This window comes from Myotis yumanensis, unplaced genomic scaffold, assembly GCF_028538775.1.
Source record: "Myotis yumanensis isolate MYYU_CA2020_CCGP unplaced genomic scaffold, mMyoYum1.0.hap1 SCAF_18, whole genome shotgun sequence".
NCBI lineage: Eukaryota > Metazoa > Chordata > Mammalia > Chiroptera > Vespertilionidae > Myotis > Myotis yumanensis.
This window is the reverse complement of record NW_027223769.1, coordinates 38,621,318-38,646,006: the sequence shown is the minus strand read 5'-3', so window position 1 is coordinate 38,646,006 and position 24,689 is coordinate 38,621,318. Positions and strand designations below refer to the sequence as shown.

At 61.6% G+C, this 24,689-nt stretch overlaps 1 protein-coding gene across 2 annotated transcripts in view; it reads right to left on the bottom strand.

Moving 5' to 3' along the window:
- The window catches only part of ZNF423 (zinc finger protein 423), a 226,990-nt gene that overhangs the window by 97,303 nt on the left and 104,998 nt on the right, over nucleotides 1-24,689 (bottom strand). The window contains exon 1 of one of the 2 annotated variants that reach the window (XM_070398326.1): nucleotides 10,620-10,663. The exons of the other annotated variant lie outside the window; for it this stretch is intronic. The gene's annotated coding sequence lies outside the window, so the exon portion shown is untranslated. Of the gene's footprint in view, nucleotides 1-10,619; nucleotides 10,664-24,689 lie in introns of those variants that run through there. 2 annotated transcript variants of the gene reach the window in all.

Below are 24,689 nucleotides of genomic sequence, written 5' to 3'. Positions count from 1 at the left end.
CCAAGCGCGGCCCCGCCAGCGGCAGCCTCGGACGCAGCCGGAGGGTCTGGGCTGCAGGGGGGCAGAGGCAGGGGCGGGGGGACCACATCCCGGCCCAGGCAGACACGGCATGCACACGCACACAGCTCACGCACAATCACACAGATTTACGCCCACACACATACTCACCTACACACAGCCCCACCTACCTTCACACGTCACATACGATCACATACTCTCCCACACAAACATATCCACTCATGCACTACCGCTCGCACACAAACACACATGCACATGCACTCACACCCAGCCATACCTACCATCACACTCACATCACATACGATCATACTCTCCCACACATCCACATCCACTCATGCACTACCGCTCACACACAAACACGCATGCACACATGCACCATACGATCATACTCTCCCACACATACACATCTACGCATGCACTACCGCTCGCACACAAACACGCATGCACACATACACCATACGATCATACTCTCCCATACATACACATCCACTCCCGCTCGCACACAAACCGCATGCACACGCACTCACATACGCACGCACACTCCCCTGCAGACACACCCTCATCGCCATCACACTGCTGCTCACAGGGACACCGGGCCCTCTCAGCTGCCTGTGCTGTCCCAGGCCAACCCCGGCCTTGAGAGATGGCAGGGTCCCTCGGGGCTGCCTCTGAGCCTGCTCCTAGGCCGCACCCCCACCCCGGTGCCCCCCGCACCCCCCTGACCGTGTGAAGGGCTGCCCGATGCCGGCAGGCACGGCTGGCAAAGCTCCCGGCCCCGAGCCCCGCATCTCCGGCAGCCGCCCCACCTCTGGAGCCCAGCCACCCGCCTGGCACAGGCACCGCCCCGAACGCCCTCCCAGCGCGAGCACCTGCTCCCCCGGGGGTCTCACGTTACGGGCGCCTCGGACGGCAAGGACGCAGGCACCGTCGGCACCTCGGACTAGAAATGCCAGCCTCCCTGGTAACTCCCAGCCCCTGCTCGCTGGGCTCCGGGCGCAGACAAAGGGGCCCACGGGAGGAGGTGGCGGGAGCTGGGCCCGCGGGGGGGGGGGGGGGGGGGGGGGGGCATGCGGGGCCCCGCCCCAGGCCCGCTGTTACTATTTTGCTGTCTGAGCTCAGACTCACTCAGGCTGGGGGAGCGTGTCCTGCGGGCCCAGCAACACCACCAACGCGGGGAACCAGGGCCCCTCCTACTGCACAGACCAGGAGCCCGGGCCTCAGTTTCCCCGGGAGATGACAGCACCAACCGGTCCACTGTCAGCCCCCTGACCAGAACGTGGGTCCGAGTGAGCTTCCGCGGGTCGGTTGGAGAAGAGGCCGCCAGCGCAGGTGAGAAAGGGGGGGCCATGCGTCTGGCCTCCAGCGCAGTCACGGTCTGGACCTCCTCTGGGCCCGCTGTGGCGGGAGGACAGGGGCTGGCCCACCGTCCACATTTCGGGGAGGGGCCCGGCGAGGCCGGCGAGGCCTGGGATGGCCACCTGCTCCCGGACCCCGTGCCACCTGCCCTGAAACCCGGGTTTGCTCGTCCACCCGGGCACACTCCTCTGGACCCCGGAGACTCGTGTCCACCTCTGAGGAAGGAGGGTCGCTGTGAGGAGCGGATGGGGACATGACTGTGGAAAGGCACCGTGCTCCGTTAACGGGAACCGGGAACCGTCCCGAGAAGGCACGGGGCTCGAGAACGCGGATGAGCGCTGGGCCGAGGCGGGCGGGGCGGGGCGGGAGAGACGCACCCCGGGCACCAGGCAACCTTCGGAGGCCGGGGATCAATCCGACCCTGGACTGGCGGGGGCACAAGGCTCTGTAAATGCACCGAGACCTGGAGCTGCTCGCTTGGAACAGGTGAACTTGGGGGTTTGCCAAGGACACGTCACTAAAGCTGTGGAAGAAAAAGGCACCGCTTGCCAATCAGAAGGATGAGCACTAGCCCTGGCCGGGGCGGCTCGGGGAGTCGGTGTGTCCCCTGCGCCAAAAGGTCGCTGGTTCGATTCCCGGTCAGGGCACATGCCCGGGTTGTGTGCTCGATGCCCAGTAGGGGGCGAGCAAGAGGCCGCTGATGGATGATGTTTCTCTCTCTCTCCCTCTCCCTTCCTCTCTCTAAAAATCAGTAAAAATATTTAGAAGAAGAAGAAGGAGGAGGAGGAGGAGGAAGAGGAGGAGGAGGAGGGCTAATTAGTGCCACTAGTGGTAACATCAGCCGCCACATTTATTGGGCTCGTTTCAAGGGCCGTCCAGCTCAGCCAGCTCCCTGCTTCTTCCCCTCGAGGTGGTGTCCGGCCCCTGGGGACATGGACGTTCGCTTGGTGGCTTAGAGGACACGCTGGACTTAGACTCCCAGCTCCACCAAGTTAATTAACCTCCGTCGGTGTGTTTTTTTAATATATATTTTTATGGTTGATAGTATTACAGATGTCTCTTATCTCTCTCCCCTCCCCTTCTTCCCTCCCTCCAGGTCTTCACCACCCTACTGCCCGTGTCTGTGGGCTGTGCATGTCAGTATAGAAGTTCTCTGGTTGATCTCTTCTCGTCCCCCAGACCCCACACCGAGGTATGTCCGTCTGTGCCATGCCTCCCTGCTTCAGGTCTTATTTTGTGGGTCAATTCATTTTGGTCATTAGATTCCACAAATAAGTGAGGTCATGGGATATCTGTCTTTCTCAGATTGGCTTATCTCACTGAGTATAGTATTTCCCAGGTCCCTCCATGCTGTCCCAAAGGGTAAGAGATCCCTCTTTTTTCACAGCTGCATAGTATTGCACAGTGTAAGTGCCCACAGCTTTTTATCCATCAACTACTGACGGCCACTCGGGCTGCTTCCAAACCTCCGCTATTGTAAATAACGCTGCTATGGACATGGGGGTGCGTATATTCTTTCTGGTTGGTGTTTTGAGGTGTTTTTGTTTGTGTGTGTGTGTTTTTGGTTAATCCTCGCCCGAGGATATGTTTCCATTGATTTTTAGGGAGAGTGGAAGAGAGAGGGAGAGACAGGGAGAAACATGGATGTGAGAGAAACACACCGATGGGTTGCCTCCCGCATGAGTCCTGACCAGGGACCAGGCCGGGGAGGAGCCTCAACCAAGGTACGCGTCCTTGACCGGAATCGAACCCGGGACCCTTTGGTCCACAGGCCGACGCTCTATCCACTGAGCCCAACCGGCTAGGGCAGTGCTTTGAGGGTGTTAGGATGCATTCCCAGAAGTGGGATCGCTGGGTCAAACGGAAGTTCCTTTTTTAATGTTTTGAAGAAACTCCATGGCGTTTTCCATAGTGGCCGCACCAGTCTGCATTCCCACCAGCCATGAACTAGTGTTCCCTTTTCTCCACATCCTCGCCAGCTCTTGTTGTTTGTTAGACAAAGAAACCTGCCTCGGTTTCCCCATCTGTAACATGGGGAGAAGAACAGTCCCACCTATACCGTTGCCTAGCAGATGGAATAAGTGAATATTTATAAAGAGTTCTATGCGAGAAACACTCTCTAATGTATAAAAATAGTCACTGGCTCCTGGCTCCTGGCTCCTGGCTCCTGGCTCAACCTGAGGCCGCAGGGCAGACATCAACAATGAGAGAGAATCATGGATCGGCTGCCTCCTGCACGCCCCTCCCTGGGGATTAAGCCAGCAACCTAGGCGTGTGCCCTGACGGGGAATGGAACCGTGACCTCCTGGTTCAAGGTTGACGCTCAACCACTGAGCCACACAGGCTGGGCCAGAAGATGGTTTTCAAAGCACAGGCTTCTGGCCCTGCACCACGGCCCCCAGGGCCCCTGCACTGACCACCCCAGGGTGTCAGAGAGGAAAGGAACTGTCCGGGGCACCCAGCCCACCCCTCTCACTGTGCAGATGGAGAAACTGAGGCAGCAGTGCTTTGCAAGGGCTTGAGCTTGGGCTTGGGTCTCCAGGCTCCAGGTGGAGTGGGTGGGAGACCCTCAGACTCCCCTGACCCCTCCCTCAGGGGGCGCTGCCATCCCAGAGGACTGCTGGGCCCGCAGGACAAGGAGGAGGTGCCTGCCGTTCTGCTGGAAGCCTCTGGCCTCCCGGAGCTCACAGAGCCCCCTCATCTGCCCCGCTGAGAGGCTCCCCAAAGATGGGGCGCTTGTAGCTAGCGGAGGGGCTCCAAAGGGCCCCCCATCGGCGCCTGGCCTGGCCTGGCCTCCCTCGCACCCCAACATCGCCCTGCCCGCCTCCCACCTCCTCAAGGGAGGAGGGAGCTGCCCCTGAAGTCATCTCAGAGCTTTCTGGAAACAGCCCCGCCAAGGCCCGGAGCGAAGGGCTCGGCGCCTGGAGAGAGAGCCACATGCTTTTGGGGTTGAATCACTGTTTTTCTGGACTCCCTTCGGGGACCGGCAGAGCCCACACTCGGCCGCGTGCGTGGACCCGGGACCAGCCACAGCTGCGTTCTAATTGCATGTACAGTGCAGCAAACCTCCCTTTCATCGCAGGCTGCAAATCTGTTACATCTGTCTCTCCTTTGTTTCTTCCACAAGATACAAGCTTGTTCCTACATTTTTCTCACCTGTAGCGGTGATTAAAATTCATTATAAATGAAAGGAGCGAACAGACAAACAAGTTCCTCTGTGTACCGTTCTACACTCAAATTAGAAACAGCTGTTTGCTAATTCATGCAGCGCTGCTTGGTCGTGCTCTGTGAGTCAATAAAAACTCACCCTATTGCTGCGGGAATCGGGGGAGCGTCCATGGAGTTAACTCGGTGTGGGCGTCTCGAGGCGGGACCGCGGTGGCCACCCCTCCGACCGCCACCGGGGGCCTTGGGTGGCACTCCCGAGACATCCACCATGGCCTTAGGGGAACCCCAAATTCGGAGCGCCCGGCGCCTCCCCCCCCAGACACAGGCCCAGAAGGAACCCCGAAATAGCCTCCTCGTCTCCTCCCCTGTCCCGGAACCACCATCACCACCACCAAAAAGAAAAAAAAAAAAATCAACTCTGATTAAACACAAACCACACACATCCTCCCGCCGCCGGAGGGAACAGCAAAATTAAAAGTCTAATTGGCACCCGGAACAACTTAAAACTATTAAGTATAGGTGAGGCTCTCTGTAAGGAAAAAATCCTGTGATCGGGATTAAGTCTGTCCGGGAGGCATTCTTCTACTCCCCACGTTTCGGCGGCAAGTCTTCGAGAAGCTTCTAAGAAGTGTCAGGCGTCTCCTCGGCCACGTGAGGGAACAGGCGCGCCCCATGCGAGGCTTGATGGGAAGTGGATGTGCCTGCTCCTTATGGGGAGGGAGGCGAGCAACACTCCTGGGAGCCTCTCCTGCCACTGCGGCATCATCACACCAAACCCGCTCTGTCCTGGCTGACACGCCTCTGAGACACCGCCTCCAGGAAGCCTTCTTTGATTGCCCCGGCCATTCCTTCTCGACCTCTAGGCCCCACCTTTGGGCCATGCCTCGCCCTGAACCGTGGATCTCGGTACCGCTGTTTATTTCTGAGTCCGTGGGGGAAGCGCTGAGTCCGTGCATCTTTCCGGGCCGGGACAGGATGGCACTGAGCTCCGTTTTCAACTTCAGACGGGCAGCCCCTCCCAGCAGCCGCCAGCTGCAGCGCCCTCGGTGTGCGCGGGCACAGTGCCAAGTTTGTCACAGACTCAGCCTCGATCAGGCCTCACCTCCACCCTACCCGGGGCACCATCCGGTCCCCCATGTACAGACTCCGAGAGGGCACGGGCCCGAGTCCCACAGCAGTTTGTGGAACGAGTCCAGAATGATCCCACATTTCTCCAAAAAAGCCACCAAAGCCACCCACTGTTATCAGGGAGCCTGCCTCACCCGGCCCAGCCTCTGAGCCCTTGTTTCAGCCACAGTGACCCCCAACATTGCCCCTTCACGGCCATTGCCCACTCAAACCCAGCCTGGTCCTCGGGCCCAGCTAACCACCCACTGTGCAGATGGGGATACTGAGGCCCTTAAGGCTCAGGGGAGGGACTGGCCCCAAGGCAGAGCCAAGAGGATCTGGCTGCCTGGCTCAGGGAAAATGTCAGTAGGGCTGGGTTTTGGAGGGACTGCCCCCCGCCCCCCGAAACACACACCCAGGAGGATGAGAAGACGGGCAGGACACAGACGTGCAAACTGAGAGAGACGACCGAGGGAGAATCATCGGTCACCCAGGCCCCTGCACACGCAGGTCACCCATCAGGTGTGAGGACTTCCTCCTCCTGGGCACCTGGGAAAGGGGGTGCTGCCCCCAGCCCAGGCGAGCAGAGTCCCTGAGGGGGTAGCCAGGCCCACAGCTGCCCCTGTCCCTGGCAGGGCCGGTCACCAGCTCCTCTGGCGCCTGCACACAGTAGGTCCTCAGCATTTGCCACGAACGAATGAATGAACGAGTGTTTCAGCCAGCCCTCCAGCCAGAGCCGCGCAGGGCGAGGACCCCGCTGCCTGCTGCTCGCCCCCTCGGCCAGCCCACGTCTGAGCAGCTCTGCACCTGTCCCTGCGCGTGGCCTTCCAAGGATGGCGAGAGGGTTTCCCCACAGGGACTCGGGGCTGAGACTCGCCCGGAGACCATGCCGAGTGGCCCCTCGTTTCAGGATCCCTGGGAGCCCCCACCAGGTGCCTGGAGGGAACTCTGCTTGACGAGTCGATAAACGAATAGATGGGTGAACAGGTGCATGTCGGGTCCTGGCCCAGAGGAAACACCTGGCAACTAGGGCATGAATGCGATGGACGGATGGATGGACGGACAGACGGGTGGACGGACAGATGGATGGACGGATGGACGGATGGATGGATGGATGGGCGGATGGGCAGATGGACGGATGGACAGATGGACGGACGGACGGACAGATGGACGGATGGATGGATGGATGGATGGACGGATGGACGGATGGACAGATGGACGGATGGACGGATGGATGGGCGGATGGGCAGATGGACGGATGGACAGGTGGATGGACGGATGGATGGATGGATGGATGGATGGATGGACAGATGGACAAAAGGATGGATGGATGGATGGATGGATGGATGGATGGACAGATGGACGGACAGATGGACGGATGGATGGATGGACAGACAGAAGGATGGATGGATGGATGGATGGATGGATGGATGGATGGATGGATGGACGGATGGACAGATGGACGGACTGATGGATGGACAGATGGACGGATGGACAGATGGACGGATGGATGGATGGATGGGCGGATGGGCAGATGGACGGATGGACAGATGGACAGGTGGACGGACTGATGGATGGACAGATGGATGGATGGACGGACAGAAGGATGGATGGATGGATGGACGGATGGATGGAATATTAAAGCCTTGGGGCTTGGTCTGAAGGAGGCGCTTTCTAACTATGGTTTGAACGAATAACTGGATGGATGGATGGTGGGCGGACGGATGGATGGAATGAAAAGCTAGTCCGAAAGAGGTGCTAGGGACCCCTCCGGCAGGTGGGTCTCCAGCTGGAATCGAGGAGTTCATGAGCTTGACCACTGGCCTGACCGCCTGGGCCCAGAGCGGCCGCCTCCTGCCGAGCCCGTCCAGTGTCGCCAAGGCCCCTGGGGGCCGCACATTGAGGCTCCAGTGTGACCGCATTTGTCAATCTTCTTTTTGAAAGAACATCTTGGGCCACGGAGACAGCAAGGGCGTGTGGGGGCAGAGGGGCAGGGATGGAGGTACGAGTCCCCGGAGGAATGCATTAGAACGAGAGACCCTGGGGGTGGGGTGGGGGGGAGGGGCAGGGTGGAGGCCTGAGTCCCTGGAGGAATGCATTAGAACGAGAGACCCTGGGGGTGGGGGTGGGGGGCAGAGGGGCAGGGATGGAGGCCCACGTCCCTGGAGGAATGCATTAGAACGAGGAGACCCTGGGGGTGGGGGGCAGGGGGCTTTTATTTATTCAGACCAGCACTCAACAAATACACAGATGTAATAAGATAATAAACTGAGACTCCACACTCTTAAAGGGACAGACTCAGCACTGTGATTTGGGGTGGGGGGTACATTTGTCTATGGAAGGAGGCATCCCTCACGCGGCTGGGTGAGGGTGTGCGTGTGCGTGTGTACGTGTGTGTGTGTGTGTGTGTGAGCGTGCCCACATCCATGCATGAGCATGCGTGTCTTCCCCACCAGGCATCTCCAAAACTCACCTCCCACCTCATTACCCAGCGACCAAGTGTGCGCTCCACGAGAAACGCAGCCCAGCGGCCCCTGCGAGTGTTTCTGGGAGGGAGTGGGGCCGGTGTCACCCCTTTCTTCGCCCTCTGCCCTGGGGTTCCCCTTCCCTCCCCGGAGGAGAGGGAGCACTCCCTGCTCACCCTGGGAAACCCCTTCCATTCATTCCTTCGTTCGTTCCTTCCTTCTCTGAGCTCCAGTCCAGGCCAGCTCTCCGGGTACCGGTCCCGCCCGCGGAGCCTGCGTCCCAGGGGGTCAGGATTGCATCTGGGAAGCCCGGAGCCAGAGGGGGCTGGGTGCACATCCCGCACCCCCCGCCCCGGGCCAGCTGGGTGCCGGGTCCGTTACTGGGCCTCGCTAAGCCTCACGCAGGGGTCGCCCGGGCAGAGGATGCTGCCGCCGCCGCCGCCGCCACTGGCGGGGGAGGATTAAACCGGATAATCCAGGTTAAGCACTTGGCCGAGCGCCGGGCGCACGGGAGACGCTCCGTGAACGTACTACCGCGTGTCGCTTCCAGATCAGTGGCCGCAAGACAGGAGGCGCTGGGAGCCCCTGGGTCACCGCAGGGCTCCCCGCTCTGGCCGAGCCGCACCCCCCGCCCCCCAGCCACGTCCTCACACCACATCCCCGGGTGGAGTAGGAGGTGGCGCTGTCACGTGATATTGGAAGCCTAGCCCGCTGTCTTCCCACGGAGCCACCATGGAGCCCAAACACAGGAGGCTGGCGAGGGCCCCCGCCCCTCGGTCCTCACAACCCCTCTGTCACCAGGTTTGGTCTCTTCCGGTGATGGGGAGCTCATTCCCTACGAGCTTCCTCAGCGAGAAGAAATGACGTCACGTGAGCCCTCAGGGGCACCTGTGGGCCGCCCCGCGGGACAGGAGTACGAGAGCCCCCCACGCGCCCCGTCTCATGAGGAGAGAGAAGCCGACCCGTGAGGCGTGGCAGCCACTTGTTTCAGTGACACTGCAGTTTATGCTCTTTTATTCCCTCAGCAAACACCACCGGGGCCTCCTCGGCCCACCCTGCGCAGGCTCCGGGCCCGGACGTGAGCAGCACAGTCCTCGCCCTCGTGAGCCTCGCGGCAAAGCGGGGAGACGGAGAACGCAGCGCTCACTCCATCTGCCGGCCAGGCGGCCCCGGGAAGCTACGGGAGAAGGGGGGACGGGGTAGGACTGGGGTGCTGCTCTCCACAGTGACAGGTGACGCCTAGCAGACCCGCAGCCAGCAAGCCAGGAGCCGGGGGAACCTGGAGGAAGGCAGGGGGCCCAGCGGGGACCCCGAGTCCGAACGGGCTCCCCTGGGTCCCTTCCAAACCCCAATTCCTGCGATGCCCACGGGATGCGCAGAGCGGAGGCTCTGGCCCTGCCTTCAGAGGTCACAGATCAAGCTATCTGTTCCCCCAGGAACCTCAGAGCCAACCCCGGCCTCGACTCACTGTGTGACCAGAAGCTGGTGTCTGAACCTCTCTGGTCCTGGTTTCAGCAAGGGCGAACCGGGCTGAGCATTCTCCAAGAAGGCGCAGCCTGGCACGGGGGGGAGGGTCCCCGGGCCCCCACACTGTGCAGGACACCCGCCCCCCCCCCCCCCCAGCCTCTCCACCCCGTCGCGCTATTCTCACGCCCGCGGCAGCAACGCCATGCGGGATTGGTACTCCTGCCAACGGAGCCGTTAACCCGGTAGCCAATAATAACACGTTATCCTATCAATTTGCCTCTGAAACGCTGTGCAGTCGCGGAATCCAAGTTTGCCATCTCGGTAGCTTGGTGACGACGTAAACAGAGAGGAACCCGCCAGCTCCCTCCCGAGGCGAAGGCTGGCCACGAGAACACCAAGCTGGCCACGGAAGGCCCCCCGCCCAAGAGCGAGGCCCACGGGAATCAGGAGCCGGTGATGGGCAGTCCAGAGGCCTGTCTCCATGCCTCTCGGCCCATCACCTCTGTGACTGGGGAGGAGCCGATGGCTCGGGCCACGCTGGTTGTGTGGGTGGCAAGTTTGGGCCCAGAAACCGGCAGTCTGGGCCCAGGCCAGGAACCGTGGTCGGGAAGTGGGGCAGACACGAGGACGTGGGAGGGGGCGCACTGAGGGTCACACCAGCCCCGAGGGCACCTGGGCATCATCAGGGACACAGCCAGGCCTCCTCGAGGAGCCAGAGGGGCCAGGAGGCTGCAGCGGAGCACACGGAACAGGACAGGGAGAAGCAAATGCGGCGCCAGACCCAGAAGTCGGGGTGCTCGCCGGGGGCCCCGCGCCACCCCCACTCGGGAGGGCCCGACGCAGACCTAACACCTGGCGGCCGGCGCCTCTGGGCCCTGCCTTTCCCTCCGCCGCTGGATCCAGGAAGAGCCTCTTCCTTCTGGGCCGGGCTCCCCCTCCTCCCTCCCGACGAGTGGGGAGCCGCTAAAGGGACTCCTGGCGTCCGGTGCAGACACCGGCCTGTTTTGCTCATTCTCCCCCCAGCCCGGCCCCCCTTACCTCGTCCCCTGCTCCCCGGGGCGACCCAGGACAAGCCGGTCGCTGCTCTTGTCCCCGACACCCAGCAGCGGGCAGGCGAGGGCCGGAGAGGCGCTTCCCACTGCCCCACCGGTGACCTCAGCCCCGGGACGCATCCCCACCCTCAGCCTCAGCTGGGAAGGATGGGCTGAGTGAGCGTGTGCTCCCGCCGCGGCACTTGGCGCAGCATCCAGCGAGTGGGGAGAGAGAGGGCCTCGGGGAGGGGGGCGGGGGAGGAGGCAGGAGGCCAAAGGCTCGGCCACTCGGCCAGATGTTGACCCAATTGAGGGCCCCCGGCCCCAGGGGTGCCGGGAAGTGGGACTCCCCCGCGGGCTCTGGGGTTCCTGCACAGACGGAGGGGTCTGGGCCGGCACTGAGGTTGGGGCTGGAGGGGGAACGCGGGGAGACAGCCCGGAGCTGCCAGGACAGGGTGGGGGACAGCCCCTCCGAGGCCCGGGTGGGGTGGGTGGGGTGCCGTCTGCGGGAAGGCGCTCTCGGCAAATGGAAACCAGGCCTGGGAACCGGGCCGGGCCCTGCCCCTGCTCAGCTCCGGGAAACAGCCCCTGCTTGCTCCCTCGAAGGTGCCCCAGCCAGGCAAGAGGCGGTGTGAGAAGTCAAAGAGCAGGGAGGGGACCAGGCCGCTCGGGCAGGACGGGGGTGCCCGGCGACGGCGACCACAGCGCCCCCTTTCCCCTTCCTGTGCTCTGAAACCCTCACTGCCAGCACCTCCTCCAGGGCCCGCTTTCGAGCATATTTCCACGTGTCCCTGGGCCTGAGAGGCCTCCTGGGCCTGGGGTCAGGGTCACGCCGGGCAGGGCAAACGCGACCTCCCCACTCCCACCACGCTCATGTTTGGAGACCCAGGCCCGACTCCCAACTCCCTGGCCCAGGGACACGAGGCCGGAGCTGGCAGCGCAAGACCCGTGGGCCCCTGGGTCCTGACACCAAGAGCTTGGAATGCGGAGGAGTCCAGGGAATGTAGGTGTCGCCCTCACTCCTCCCTCCCTCCCTTTGTTCCCTCATAGTCAGTGGCCAGATGTTGGCGATGTGCTTACCGCCCACTAAGCACCATGGTGCTGGGGGGCGGGGGGGCACCAGGCAGGCACGGTCCTTGCCCCGGGGGACTCACAGCCTCACGATGGAGACCGGCGCTGTGTGTGTTGTGATATCTGCTACGACAGGTGACGCCCGTGGGGCTGGGCTGAGGTTCGGGAGGGCTTCCTGGAAGAAGCGGCCTTTATGCTGAGACCAGCAGGATGAGTGAGAATGAGTCGAGGAAATGCCGTCGGGGTGGAAACAGAGACCACGCACCGCCCCGGCACGTGCAGCGGCCTGGAGGGGAGACCAGCGTCCTTGACCATTTCCATCAAACCTCCGCTCCTCCCGCTCAGCCAGGCTGGGCGGCCCCCACTTCACAGACTCGGGGAGTGCCCCCGCCTCCAGCGGCGAAGCCCACATGCCCACCCGTCTCTCCCAACTCCAGTTCTTGTTAGAAACGTTTTCCGATGTTTATTTTTAAAGGGGGGTGGGGAGAGCAGAGGGATCCTGAAGGTCTTTTTCTTTTCAGAGAGAGAAAAAAAAAATTAATAAATAAACGGAGCCTCAAGAAAAGGGCACGGAAAGGTCTGTGCATCTGTAACCACTGAACAAATTAAAATTAGCTCATTTAATCAGCTCCTAATGGCCTGGCCGTCCCGAGTGGGCCCGGGAGCGCAGCGAACTTCACAGCAGCAGCACGCAGGCCAATGTCAGCGTCTCCTACAACAAAGGGTGCTCCACGCGCGCGCGATCACAACACGGCGAGGCGGGGAGATGGGACGCGGCCCCCAGATCCGGGCGGGCCCCCGCCGCCCGGCGTCATCCCTTTGAACCGCATTGTTCTTTTGGCTTTTGTTCTGATTATCTAAACATGTGTGTGACTGCTCTCCAAAGCACCCTAGCCAGGCAAGGAGGGGACTCGAGGCCCCGCCATGCGTTCCCGGGGCCCTGCCGATGCCCCATGCGGCTGACACCTCCCCGTCCCCTTCCCACCAGATTCCCCCACACAGAAACACACACAGAGACGGACACACGGACCGACACACAGCACAGTCTCGAGCGCGCGGGCACACACACACACACACACACAATTCTGTAGTCACCCATGCACAGCCGCACGGGGTTACGCACGTGCACACAGGCACACGACACACGGCTCTGGGCTCCATCTAACAGCTGGAGGCGGGGGAGGCGCCGCTCGCCAGCCCCCGGAGGCCGCCACGCGCACACCTGAGGCCCGGGCTGGTAGCGAGGACTCTTATTTCCCTGGAGTAGTTTCTCCACGCAACACGCCACCTGGGCCAAGTCATTAGGGCCCTCGAGGAGGGGGAGCGGGCGGCCACGGGGAACAAGGCGGGGGTGCACGATGCCAGGCAGGCAGGAGCCAGGGGCCACTCGGGCCTGGCAGGGAGGCCGGAGGCTGCCGGCGCTGCCAGCGCTGCCAACGCTGAGTTCACCTCCCCGTCCCGCAGCCGCCGCCCGGTGACCTGCAGCCGGGCTGGGTCAGACCCTGGCTCCACCACTCCCGAGCCCTGAGCTTCACCTCATCCTCCAAAAAAATGGTAAAGGAGGGAGTCCAACCGGGACCTCGCTGCTCAACCACTGAGCCACACGGGCCGGCCCGGTAAGCAAGGGAAAGCTGGGAAGCCACCAGCTGCTCACCTCCTGGGACCACCGTGCCACGTAAACTAGATGTGCCAGGAAACTGCCCGGCAAAGACAAGCCACGTAAATGCTCCTGCTGCTTCCGTCCACACACGTGGGCACGGGCGCCAAGCAATGGTCAGAGGGCCAGTGGTGCAGCCCGGACTGCTGGTGGCTTCACAGCTCTCCCTTGCTTACTGGGCCGGCCGGTGTGGCTCAGTGGTTGTGCAGCGACCTCTGAATCAGGAGGTCACAAGTGGATTCCCGGTCAGGGCACATGCCTGGGTTACGGGCTCCATCCCCAGTGTGGGGAGTGCAGGAGGCAGCCGACCAGTGATTCTCTCTCATCATTGATGTTTCTATATATACTTCTCTCTCTCCCTCTCCCTTCCTCTCTGAAGTCAATAAAAATATATTTTTTTTAAATTTTGATTACCTGACCCTCATCCCCAGAGTGAGGAAGGGGAATCCAAAGAGCAAGTCAAAGAGACTGAACGTTGTAGGGAGTAACCGAGGGGCTGACGGGAACCCCCGGAAGGAAGGCATCCCACTCCGAGTCCGACAGCATTTCCAAACGCTGCCTCCATTCCGTTTCCACAGCAGTGCCCTGGATCGGGGAGTGGTTATCCCCAAGTCACAGAAAGGGAAACTGAGGCTCAGAGAGCTGAAGAGCCCGGGCTGGTGTCGCGGGACGACAAGGGGCAGAGGAGTCTGCTTGGCTCAAGACCCCCGGGGGGGAGGAGGAGGGGGAGGACAGTCTATCGGGCAGGGGCTGTGGCTGCACCTGGGACAGCAAGAGCCTCAGGCCATCCGACCCCGACCCAGGAGGGCAGCTTCCCACACACAGAGGCTCACCAGGGCCTCAACGCCCCCATGCGGGGGGCGGGGGGCGGCAAGGGCCTTTGCCCATTTCACAGACTTGGAAACTGAGGCCCAGGAGTGGGGGGCGGGGGGCTCAAGGTACCACAACTCCCAATGGGAGCTGAGTCTGCAAGTCTTGAGTCCTCCCAGGTTGGCACTCCTACCCCCGCCCTGCCCTCCCACAGGCAGACCCACCTGGGGGCTATCACATGGGCCGCTCATCGGGACCCCCAGGGAGTGTCCAGAAAAGGGGCCTGGACACGGGGTCCATCCAGCAGGTCCCACCGGCCTGGTGGTGGCTGTGACCAGTCCCATTCTCCATTTGATTGGCAGGGCCCAAGCTGACCACACACACACACATACACACACACACACACACACACACACACACGGCTTCCTGGAGGTCAACCAAGACCCAGAGTCACCTGAGGCAGCCTGGGTAAGGGCAGTGGGGCCCGGGCACTCAGCTCCTTTGCTAACTCCCCAGTGCTTGCAGATCCCACATCCTGTAGCCCCCCCAGCTCTGCCCCCCAAAAAGCACCAGACCCCCAAGGAGGAGAGAGGCATGGGTAGTGGAGGTCAAGTGGATGGACTTGGGTTGAATCCTGGCTCTGCCACACACACGCTGTGTGACCTGGGGGAAGTGACCGCCCCTCTCTGAGCCACAACCCTCAAGTATTAAGTGAAGCCCGTAACAATGAGTGAGGCGCCTCCCTCCCCGACTCCAGGGTCAGAGGGGATGACGTCTGGGAAGTGTTCAGTTCCGCGCGTGCCCCAACCCACAACTGGGAGTCCTTAGTCCGCGCAGGCCATGGGGAAGGGAGCAAAGAGCGGCCTCAAATCCGCCCGTTTCCCACTCAGCTCCCTAGAGGCCCGGGCCATCGCCCGATGGACAGGACACAGGTGCCCCCTCCTTCAAACCAGCAGGATGGCTGCCCCGGCAGACCCCGCCCCCAGGCTCCCACCCCACCACTGCCCCTGCACTCTGTCCCCTGCCATCTCCTACAAGGACCCCCCTCTCCGAGACTCAGTTTCCCCAAGGGCTCCAGCTCCCACGGCCCCCAAAATTCTGAAAGCCAAGTGGAGCAGCGTGCCGCCGCGTTCTGAGCCAGCGTCGGCTCTGATTCATCAGAAAAGGGGATTTTCTTAATTGCGGGAGTTTTACAGCCCAAACAGGAGAGAGAGCGAGCAGCTCGCTGGGAACGCTGGCTCGAGGCGAGGCTCCGAAAGCACGGTGTGTGTGAGAGTGTGCGATTGTGTGTGCATGTGCACGTGCGTGTGTGCACGTGTGCCTGTGTGTGTGTGCCTGTGTGTGTGTGTGCGCACACGTGCGCCTGCTGGGGTGTGCATGGATTGGTACCTAGAGCACATGGGCAGAAGCACGGCCAGGAGAGATGCTCAGCTCCTGTGGGGAGTCAGACCAGAAACACGGGGGGCAAGCGTCTCCACAGAAACGTCCTCTCGGGGGGACACCACGCACACAAAGAAAGCGAGGCTCACTCCCGTCCCCCTAATTGCCTTCCTTCACGGGCGACGCGGCTCGGCTCCCTGCAGTCCCTTTGGAAGCTGGTGTCGGGGCCGACGGGATCCCCACGACCAGGAAGGCGGGGCGGCCCTCATTAGCGGTGCCCGGCCGCCCAGGGGGCCCGGGAGAGGTGGTGTCCGCGTGCAGGGGGCTCGTCCATCAGTAGGAGGATGACAGCTCCCGGGGGCGGGGAGAGGGGAGGGACAGGGAGGGAGGGGTCCCTCATGGCCCTGCCCCCACGAAGAGCTGCAGCCTGGCAGCAGCCCCCCTCTGCCACAAGACAAACCGAGGGCATCGATCCTGTGGCCGTGGACCCACCCCACCCCCGGGCCGGCCAGCCATCGGCCCTTCCTCTGTGTCCCAGGACAACCCGCCCGGAGGACCGGCAGCAGCAGGCATGACCACGGGCCAGCGGAGGCCCAGCCTGCGCGGTGACAGCGGACGGGAAAGGCCGAGGCCACGCACTGCGCTCGGTGGCTGGTGGCAGGACGCTCCGGTGAGCTCCCCCAGCCCCCACCCCGGGCCAGTGTAGGTCCCCACTGCCCCGCCCCCAAAACTCCCGGAGCCAGACGGGTCCCAGAATTCAACTGTGCAGTTTCAGGGAGGTTACGCTGTGCCTCTCCTGAGTACTGGGAACCACTCAGAAGCAATCAAACATATGGGTATTTCCACAGCAAAAGGCAGTCACCAACGTGAATTAAATAAAGACTCGAAGTAGCTTCGCATCAGCCCAGCCAAGTGAGTTACAGGAATAACTAAAAAATCCAGGTTGCAGGCTTTCTAGAATTCGGAACTGTGAGCCAGGATTATGGACTCGCGGTGTCTCTTTGACCCCAGGGGGTGGGCTGGTCGCCATCCCTGCTTTCCAGAAGCGGAAAGCAAGGCACCGAGAAGTCATCGCCCCGTCGTCACACAGCAGGGCCGGGGGCCTGTGGCTGTCTGGCCTGAGGATCTGCGTGCTCCATGCCAGGGTGCCCTAGAGTTGACCAAGGTCATGAACTTCCTGTTGAAAGCTTCCTGAGAAAAACTGGAGCATCATTTACACAATGAACACTATGCAGCTGTGAAAAAGAAGAGTCCCCTACCCTTTGAGACAGCATGGCGGGGCGGGGGGGAGGGGGGGGGCGCCTGGAGAATATTGTGCTAAACCCAAAACGCCAGTCAGAGAAGGACACGTATCACATGATCGCACTCATATGTGGAGTCTAATGAACAAAATGAACTGATGAACAAAATAGACCCAGAGACACTGAAGCATGCAACAGACTGACGTATGTCAGAGGGAAGGTGAGGGGTGGGAGGTGGGGGTAGAAATTAACCAAAGAACTTAGATGCATACATGCATAGCCCATGGACAGACAATAGTGCAGGGAAGGCCTGGCGAGGGGGCAGGAGTAGGGTTAAGGCGGGGGAAGGGGGACATCTGTAATACTTTCAACAGTAAAGATACATTTTTTTAAAAAACCTGAGCATCTTCCCATGTCCCAGAGTGTCCACGGGGGTGGTATTCATGCCAACGCCCACCAGGAGGCGCCCTGCCTGGAGGCTGCACAGACCCTGGTGGCAGCCCCACACCTGCCCGGCCCTGCTGGAGCCCAGAAGCCTGGGGCAGGTTTCCACAGCAGGTGACGCCCCCGCCCGCCCTGGTGCCCAGGTAATGACTCCCCACCCGACAGTCTGCATGGATCATGTTACCCACATCACATATGCTCCACCAGGAGAGAGGCACGGGGAGTCCCATCAGACAGGCGAGGCTCCAGCCGGACCCAAGGGCAGGGACCATTTCTTCCAAATACGGGACCCCACGGCCCCTCAGGGGCACCCTGGTCCTCTCCACCTTCCCTTCCTCGGCCGTTTTCCCAGCTGCGGGGAAGGCTGTGCCTGGCACAGTCCCGAGGCCCCATCAGCGAATCATCACGCGATAACCTCACAGGCAGCGAGCCGCCCCGACCAGCGCGCGGCTGCCTCCAGCCAAACCGAGGCCACCCACGGCCGGCGCTGGTTACAGGGAGTCCGCGGCAGCACTGGACCATCTTCCCTGCTCCGACCGCCAATTAAAGACCAAAGCAGGCGCCTGCCTTCAGAAACCCCATTACCAGGAGCATCAGCCGGTAAGCTCACACACACAAGCGTGCACACACACACATAGGCCCCGGTGTGCACATGAACGCACTCTGTACACATGCATGCGTGCAAACGCTTCCGCACACGTGCGTGTATGCACACACTTCCACACACATGTGTGCAGGCACACCACCACATGCATGCATATACTTTTGTGCACGCATGCACATGCTTCCACACACCTGTATACATGCAAAACCCTTCTTCCTGCCTGGCTTCCAGGCCCCAACCAGCCATCCGCTCCATGAGCACTGATCAGGGCTCAGCACGTCCGGGCACTGCATGTGCCTGAGAAGGAGCCGGGGCCGGCCCTCTGGCATTTACTCCGGAGCGGGGGCCGAGGAACACGGACCAGGCAGGGCAGGCCGAGGTGGGGCCACAGAAGGGTCCCTGAAGGCCCGAGAGCTCAGTGCTGGCCGGCTGGTCGGGGCCACACCACGGTGGACAGGCCTATGCTGGGTCTTAGACGTGGGAACAAACCAAAGGCCAACGGCGGGTGGAGAGAGCATCCTGGGCCGAGGACACAGCAAAGGTCAAGGCAAGAAAGGCGGCTGCATGAGAATGATAGTAGCCCAGTGGATAGAGAGAGAGATCGATGGTAGACAGAGACCATAGATATAGAAGACAGATAGATTATAGATAGATTATAGATAGATACATAGATTATAGATAGATTAAAGATAGATAGATACATTATAGATAGATAGATTATAGATAAATAGATAGATAGATAGATAGATAGATTATAGATAGGTAGATAGATAGATAGATAGAGATGATAAATATATAGAGATTACAAATAGGTGACAGATAGGCATGATAGACATAGATGACAGATAGATGATAGTTAAATATAAATGATATAGATGACAGATAGATGGTGATAAATGATAAATATAGATGATAGATGACAGACATAGATGATAGATACAGATGAGATAGATGATAGATGTAGATGACAGGTAGGTAGATATGATAGGTAATGATAGATATGGATGGCAGATACAGATGAAGATAGATAGATAGAGACCAGGTGCATGATGGGTAGGTAACAGTGAATGCAGGTGTGAAGGGCGTGCTGCCCTGCAGCCTCTAACCCGTGATCGGCTGTGTGTTCAGGAAGAGACAGAGGCCGCTGTAAACAGCGCCTGTGATCCCTGCCATTGCCCGGGACAGGTGCCAGGAGGAGGGAGAGACGGGACGAGACGAGAATTCTGCTTCTCCTCCCACGGGTTTGCGCTCCGCGTGCCAGGAGCCCGGTGTGTGCATCCTGGGGCACAATGCTCACGGGTGAGCGGCGGCCAGTTACGCCTCTGCAGGGCCAGGAGCCCGGCCAGGTGCCCGGCCAGGTGTGAGGACTCGCGGCTGGAGGTGTGCCGTGCGCTGTCCCGCTGTACAGGTGAGCAGAGCGGGGCTCTGAGAGGTGACACCCTCGGCGGAATCACAGACGGGAAGGGGCAAGCCTACATCTGGCCCCGGAGCCCACGCCCCGGAGCCCTGGACACGAGGGAGACGTGAACGAAGCTGTATTTCAGCAACATAACCGGCAGGGCCCTAGCGTGGGATGGGACAGAGAGAAAGCAAAAGTCGGAGGCCCAGTGACGAAGCCCCTGCAAGCCGCTCTGGGGGCCAAGGGGTGCACTGTAGCCCCGGCGATGCTCTGAGGCCCTGGAACACCGGATGGCCGGGGAGGGGGTGGGGGGAGTGTGCCGTGTGAGCTGAGAGTCACTCCTATAACTCCCAGCTCTGCGCTCCTGGTGGCCCCTGCGTCTTAGGAAGGGACGACCCAGCCCTTCCCCTCCCGTCCTCATCACGCTCCTCCCCCCTACGTGGGAGAAAACTCTACCCCCCAAGGAGCCACATGCAGATGGACAGGCGGTGGACAGACAGCTGGAGGAAGCGTTCAAGATGGGGGGCGAGGCGCCCACACCTGCGGTGGATTCACCTGCCCCAAGCATCTCCTCCCGCCAGCAGCACGGGGTCGTGGAGAGAGCGCCGGAGACAATGTCAAAACGCCCAGCTGGTCTACCCACATGCTGTGTGACCCTGGGGCCATCACTTAACCTCTCTGCGCCTTGTGCTGCTCTACCTGTTGAGTCATCCATGGGACACACAAATACAGAGTCCCACTATGTACCAGGTGCTGGGCTGGGCACAGAGAGAGGAGGGCCAGTCCGTCCCGGAGGGTTCAGGGGTGCAAAGCCCATGCCTGCACGTCTGGAGTTGCAGGTCCCCACCCGCGTGCTGGAGCCATGACCCCTGCCCCCTAGGATCAGGTGAGGAGGGGTCTGGGGAATTCTGGAGCAACGGCTGCCAACCAATGGTCTGCGGTCCCCTGGTGGTCCATGAGGTCCGAAAGGGTGGTGACCGCTGTCCTAAAGAGCCCAGCCACTCCCCGAATCCCCGTCCCGATGGGCCAGTGACCAGCACCAGGGGCGGCCTGCCACCCCACCGCTCCCTGGCGCCCTCGGCCAGGACGGGCCCGGGGAACAAGCGCCTGGCTGCCACAGCCCCTGCCACCACGGCGGCCACAGCCCCGCCCCCTCCAGCTGCCTCTGCGCCGGCTGCCGCCGCTGCTCATTTCCAGGCAAATGTTCTAGTTAATTAAAACACACCCAAGTGCGCACACGCGCGCGAAGCCAAGCTGCAAAGCCTGCTCTGCCCACCGGCGGCCTCTCTCCTCCAGCCGGGGACCCGCCGGGGCGGGGTTTCCAAAGCGCCTGTTCCTGGCACCGAGGCTTTGCTCGTATGACCTAATGTGCACACGTGTGTGCACACATGTCCGTGTGTGTCAGTGCATGACACACATATGCGCACACGGCACAGTGCTCCCGCCTCCAGGAAGCCTTCTCCAGCGCCTTCGCCCTCCAGCTCAGAACATCAGCCAGGTTAGTAATGAACGCTGCGGCACCAGGGCATGCGTGAGTGAGTGAATGAATGAATGGGTCCATGGATGGCTGGTGCACTGAGCAAAAGGGAACAGCACAGCTCTGGCCCCAAGTTCAAGGTCGTAGGCTCAATGGACCCGCAGACCAGACTGAGTTCCCAGGGAACAGGAAGTACAGGTGGGCGGGGAACGGGGGCGCCTCTTGCCCTTCCATCTGCCCCCGTGGAGCCCCGCCAGGCACTAACTGGGATCGCGCACACACACGCACATGCACATGCACACACACACGTGGGTGTGCACCTGTGCATGTGACCGGAAACTCCCCTGCCCAGGTCTGGACACCCATTGCCACCACGAGCCCACAAGAGAGGGCTCCAGCCATGGAGGCCAGGAGATGGCCAGCAATCCCCCCGGGAGGCAGGCGTGTCTGGTGGGGCCCTGGCTTCCTGGCACCCCGGGCCTACAACGGGCACCCAGGCCTCACAGGCAGGTGACTGCAGGTGATCCAACAGCGGGCAGGCCTGCCCAGCAGCAGTTCTACCCACTGCAGGCCCACCAGGACCGCCTTGCTGGTGGGCGCCACCCACAGCCATGTTCTCGGCGGAAGGGGGGGCGGGGAGGGGGGGTTTGGACACTCAGGGGGGAACCCGGCCCCACAGAGCCCGGAGGAGACTGCTCATGTCGCAAAAGACTCCACAGCGGCCCTGCACACGGGCCGGCGTGCGCAGCAACGCAGAGGTGAAGGGGACCTCAGACGGAGGGCTTCCCACAAATGTCAGGGACTTCAAAGTGCCGCTCCGGCCCGTCTGCCAGTGAGGGGAGCCCACGGCACGCCCAACCGCCCAGCCGGCCTCTGCCACCACCACCAGGCGCCTGCCCCGGGTTCCTGGAGGCTGTGGGGTCCTAACTCAGGCTCCCAACATCAGAATGCGCTCTGTGCCTCACACAGAGCCCCCTGCACCCCTGCCCAAGCCTCCCTCCTCCTTCCTCCCTGCCTCCCCCCCCCCCCACACACACACCTCTGGCTCTCTCTTAGGAACAGCTCTGCCCTCAGTCCTGCTGCAGCCTCTGCATCCATTTCCTCTCCTCCCCCCCTGGACTGCCCCCCGAGGCTGTTCCATGTGCCTGCCTGCCCCCTTCCTCTCACCCCCATTGCCCACCCGACTCCGAGGCCCTCTCAGCCACTGGAGAGACGAGCCAGGAGGGAATAGAGCCAGGACTGCTTTGAGCTCCCTGCCTGGCCAAGCAAAGCCCAGCCCCCCTGCTCAGGGAAAGGGGGGTGTGGGGGGCTCATCCTGGGCACAGAAGGCCCAGCCGCGGGGAAGCGCCTAAGGCTGCCAGACCCTCCCAGGCCACACTTGCAAAGCCAGGGTCTGCAGCACTGAGGGGGCCCGAGAAGTCTCCTCCCCTCGCCCTGCAGCAACTGCCCAGCCTGGGGTCCAGGGGGCACCGCCTCGGGCCAGAACAGAGCCTCTGGCAGATGGGATGTCACCGAGTGAGCGGCAGGCTCCGGGGGGCTGGGCGGACGGGTCACTCAAGGAGAACATGAACTCGGGAGGGAGGACGGCCGGATCCACCCGCCATCCCCACAGCTTCCTGGCTGTGTGTCCTTGGGTCAATGAGACCTTCCCGGAGCCTCAGTTTCCCCATCTGTGAAATGGGGTGATGGTCCCGTACTCCCTCCCAGGGCTCCTGGATGGTGAAGTGGGATGCGGCGGGTCCGAAGCACTCTACCAACGGCAGTTTGTATGTTGTGACGACAACCATTACCCCTGCACCCTGTGTTGGTAGCTCTGAGGAGGGGTCAGGACTTCAACAGAGCAGCCATCGAGGGGGTGACCCACCCCACTCTGAGCGCCCCTCCTGCCCGGCCGCCTGCGTCAGGCACGGGAGCCTCAGGGCTGAGTGGGCCCAGCAGCCTGTCCACCCACCGGTGACCCTGATTAGGGGGGCCCCTCTCTGGATCGCACAGTGGCAGTGTGGGGGCTGGGGCAATGCCCTGACCATCCATCTGTAACCTTCACCCTCTTCATCCTGCGGACAGAAGGAGACAGGGGCCTGGCGCCTGCCACTAACCTTGCCATCTGACCCTTCACTCAACGGTACCCAGAGGCCCTAGCTGGTGTGGCTCAGTGGATAGAGCACTGGCCTGTGGACTGAAGGGTCCCAGGTTCAATTCCAGTCAAGGGCACATGCCTCAGCCGCAGGCTTGGTCCCCAGCCAACCCCTGTGTCTCTTTCACATCGATCTTACTCTCTCTCTGTCTCTCCTCCTCCCTTCCACTCTCCCTAAAAATCAATGGGAAAATATCCTCAGGTGAGGATGAACAAAAAAAGTAAATACAATTTAATTTAAAAAGGGAAAGAAAGGAAGAAAAGCAGTAGCCACTGAGCTCCCCTGGGCGCCAGGCAGGGACCGGCGGAGTGGCTGCAGCCCAGGTGGCCCTCACGGAGCGTCCCTGTCACGCAGGGACTGACAAGGGCCAGGAAACCACACCAGGAAAGTGGACAGCATGGTCCTCCTTTAGAACCCCAGGCCTGAGCGTATCAGAGGGGGTGACAGCCACGCGTATCTTCAGACAGGTACACGATGCCCAGAGGACCACGGGCCAAGTTCCCCCAAATTCAGAGCAGTGCCCTCGGGGGCCCAGGGCCGGGGAAACTGAGGCAGAGAGGCCCGTGAAAGCCCAGTGGGCAGGCGTGACGCCGAGTGCTTCCTCCACGCCTCGTGCGGGACCCCACACGGCCACGCAGGGCAGTCGTAGGCACCGCGGGCTCCGGAGGCGGCCAGACCACGACCCCCCGGGGCGAAGAGCACAGGACGTTCCCTGTGATCACCGTCACCCCAGGTGGGCCCATGCCTTCACAGACACCCAGCACTCGGTGGAGGCTCAGACACCACCCGCAGAACCCTCCAAGCCCAGCCCAGCGCCCTGCCAGGTGCCCTGCAGCCACCTCGGGGCTGGTCCCCCTCGGCCACCAGCCTCCCCAGTCTTCCCTGGGCCGTCCCAGCCGCTCCTGCCGCCCCCCTGGTCCCAGCCCTGGAGCCTCGGCCAGCCCCTCCTGCCCTCCCGCTCAGGGCGTCCCCAGCCTCGCCATCGCTGTCCCCCGACCCCGCAGTACTCCTTCCCTCTCATCTCCTCCCAGAGATTTCCCATAAAGACCTGAGTTTTGGGGTTCAGGGGGGAAATCTGGAAGCTTGGGCGACACGGGATCCAACAGGGCAGCCGGTGACAGAACTGAGGAGCCGCTGTGCCCTTAGCAGGCACATGACCTCCGTCACCCAGCTCCACCTGGCCCCCACCTGCCCGACCCCCATCACCTGACCTGCAAACCCCGAGTTAGCCATGCACATCCCCACCCCAGGCCCGGACTGCAGGCTTCCCATCACCAAGACATCATCTCTGGCCCAGCCGGCGTGGCTCAGTGGCTGAGCATCAACCTATGAACCAGGAGGTCACGGTTCGATTCCCCGTCAGGGCACAGGCCCGGGTTGCGGGCTCCATCCCCAGTAGGGGGCTTGCAGGAGGAAGCCGGTCGATATTTCTCTCTCCTCAATGTTTCTATCTCTCTCTCCCTCTCCTTTCCTATCTCTAAAGTCAATAGAAATATATTTTTTAAAAAGACATCATTTCTGATCTCTGTCCGTCCCATGGGGCGGGACGCTGGGAGGTGCCCTGAGTCTGCTGGGGGGACCCGAGGAGCAGGGATGGGTGTACAAATGTATCAGACGGGACACCACCCCGCGGCCGCCCGCCGCCCCTCGCCGGGCACAGCACCTCGGCTGGTATCTCGGCACCTGAGTTCCCGGTTCGCATCCCTCCTCCCGGGGGCCGTGCCGTGTAGTTTATTAACATCTACTAATAAACAGCGTGGGCCTCCCGCTGGCCGGAGCCTCGCTGTCCTGCTTGCTCTCAGCACATCTTGGCCACGAGGGAACCCTCGGGGAGAACTCCCTCCAGGTTATATTTAGGA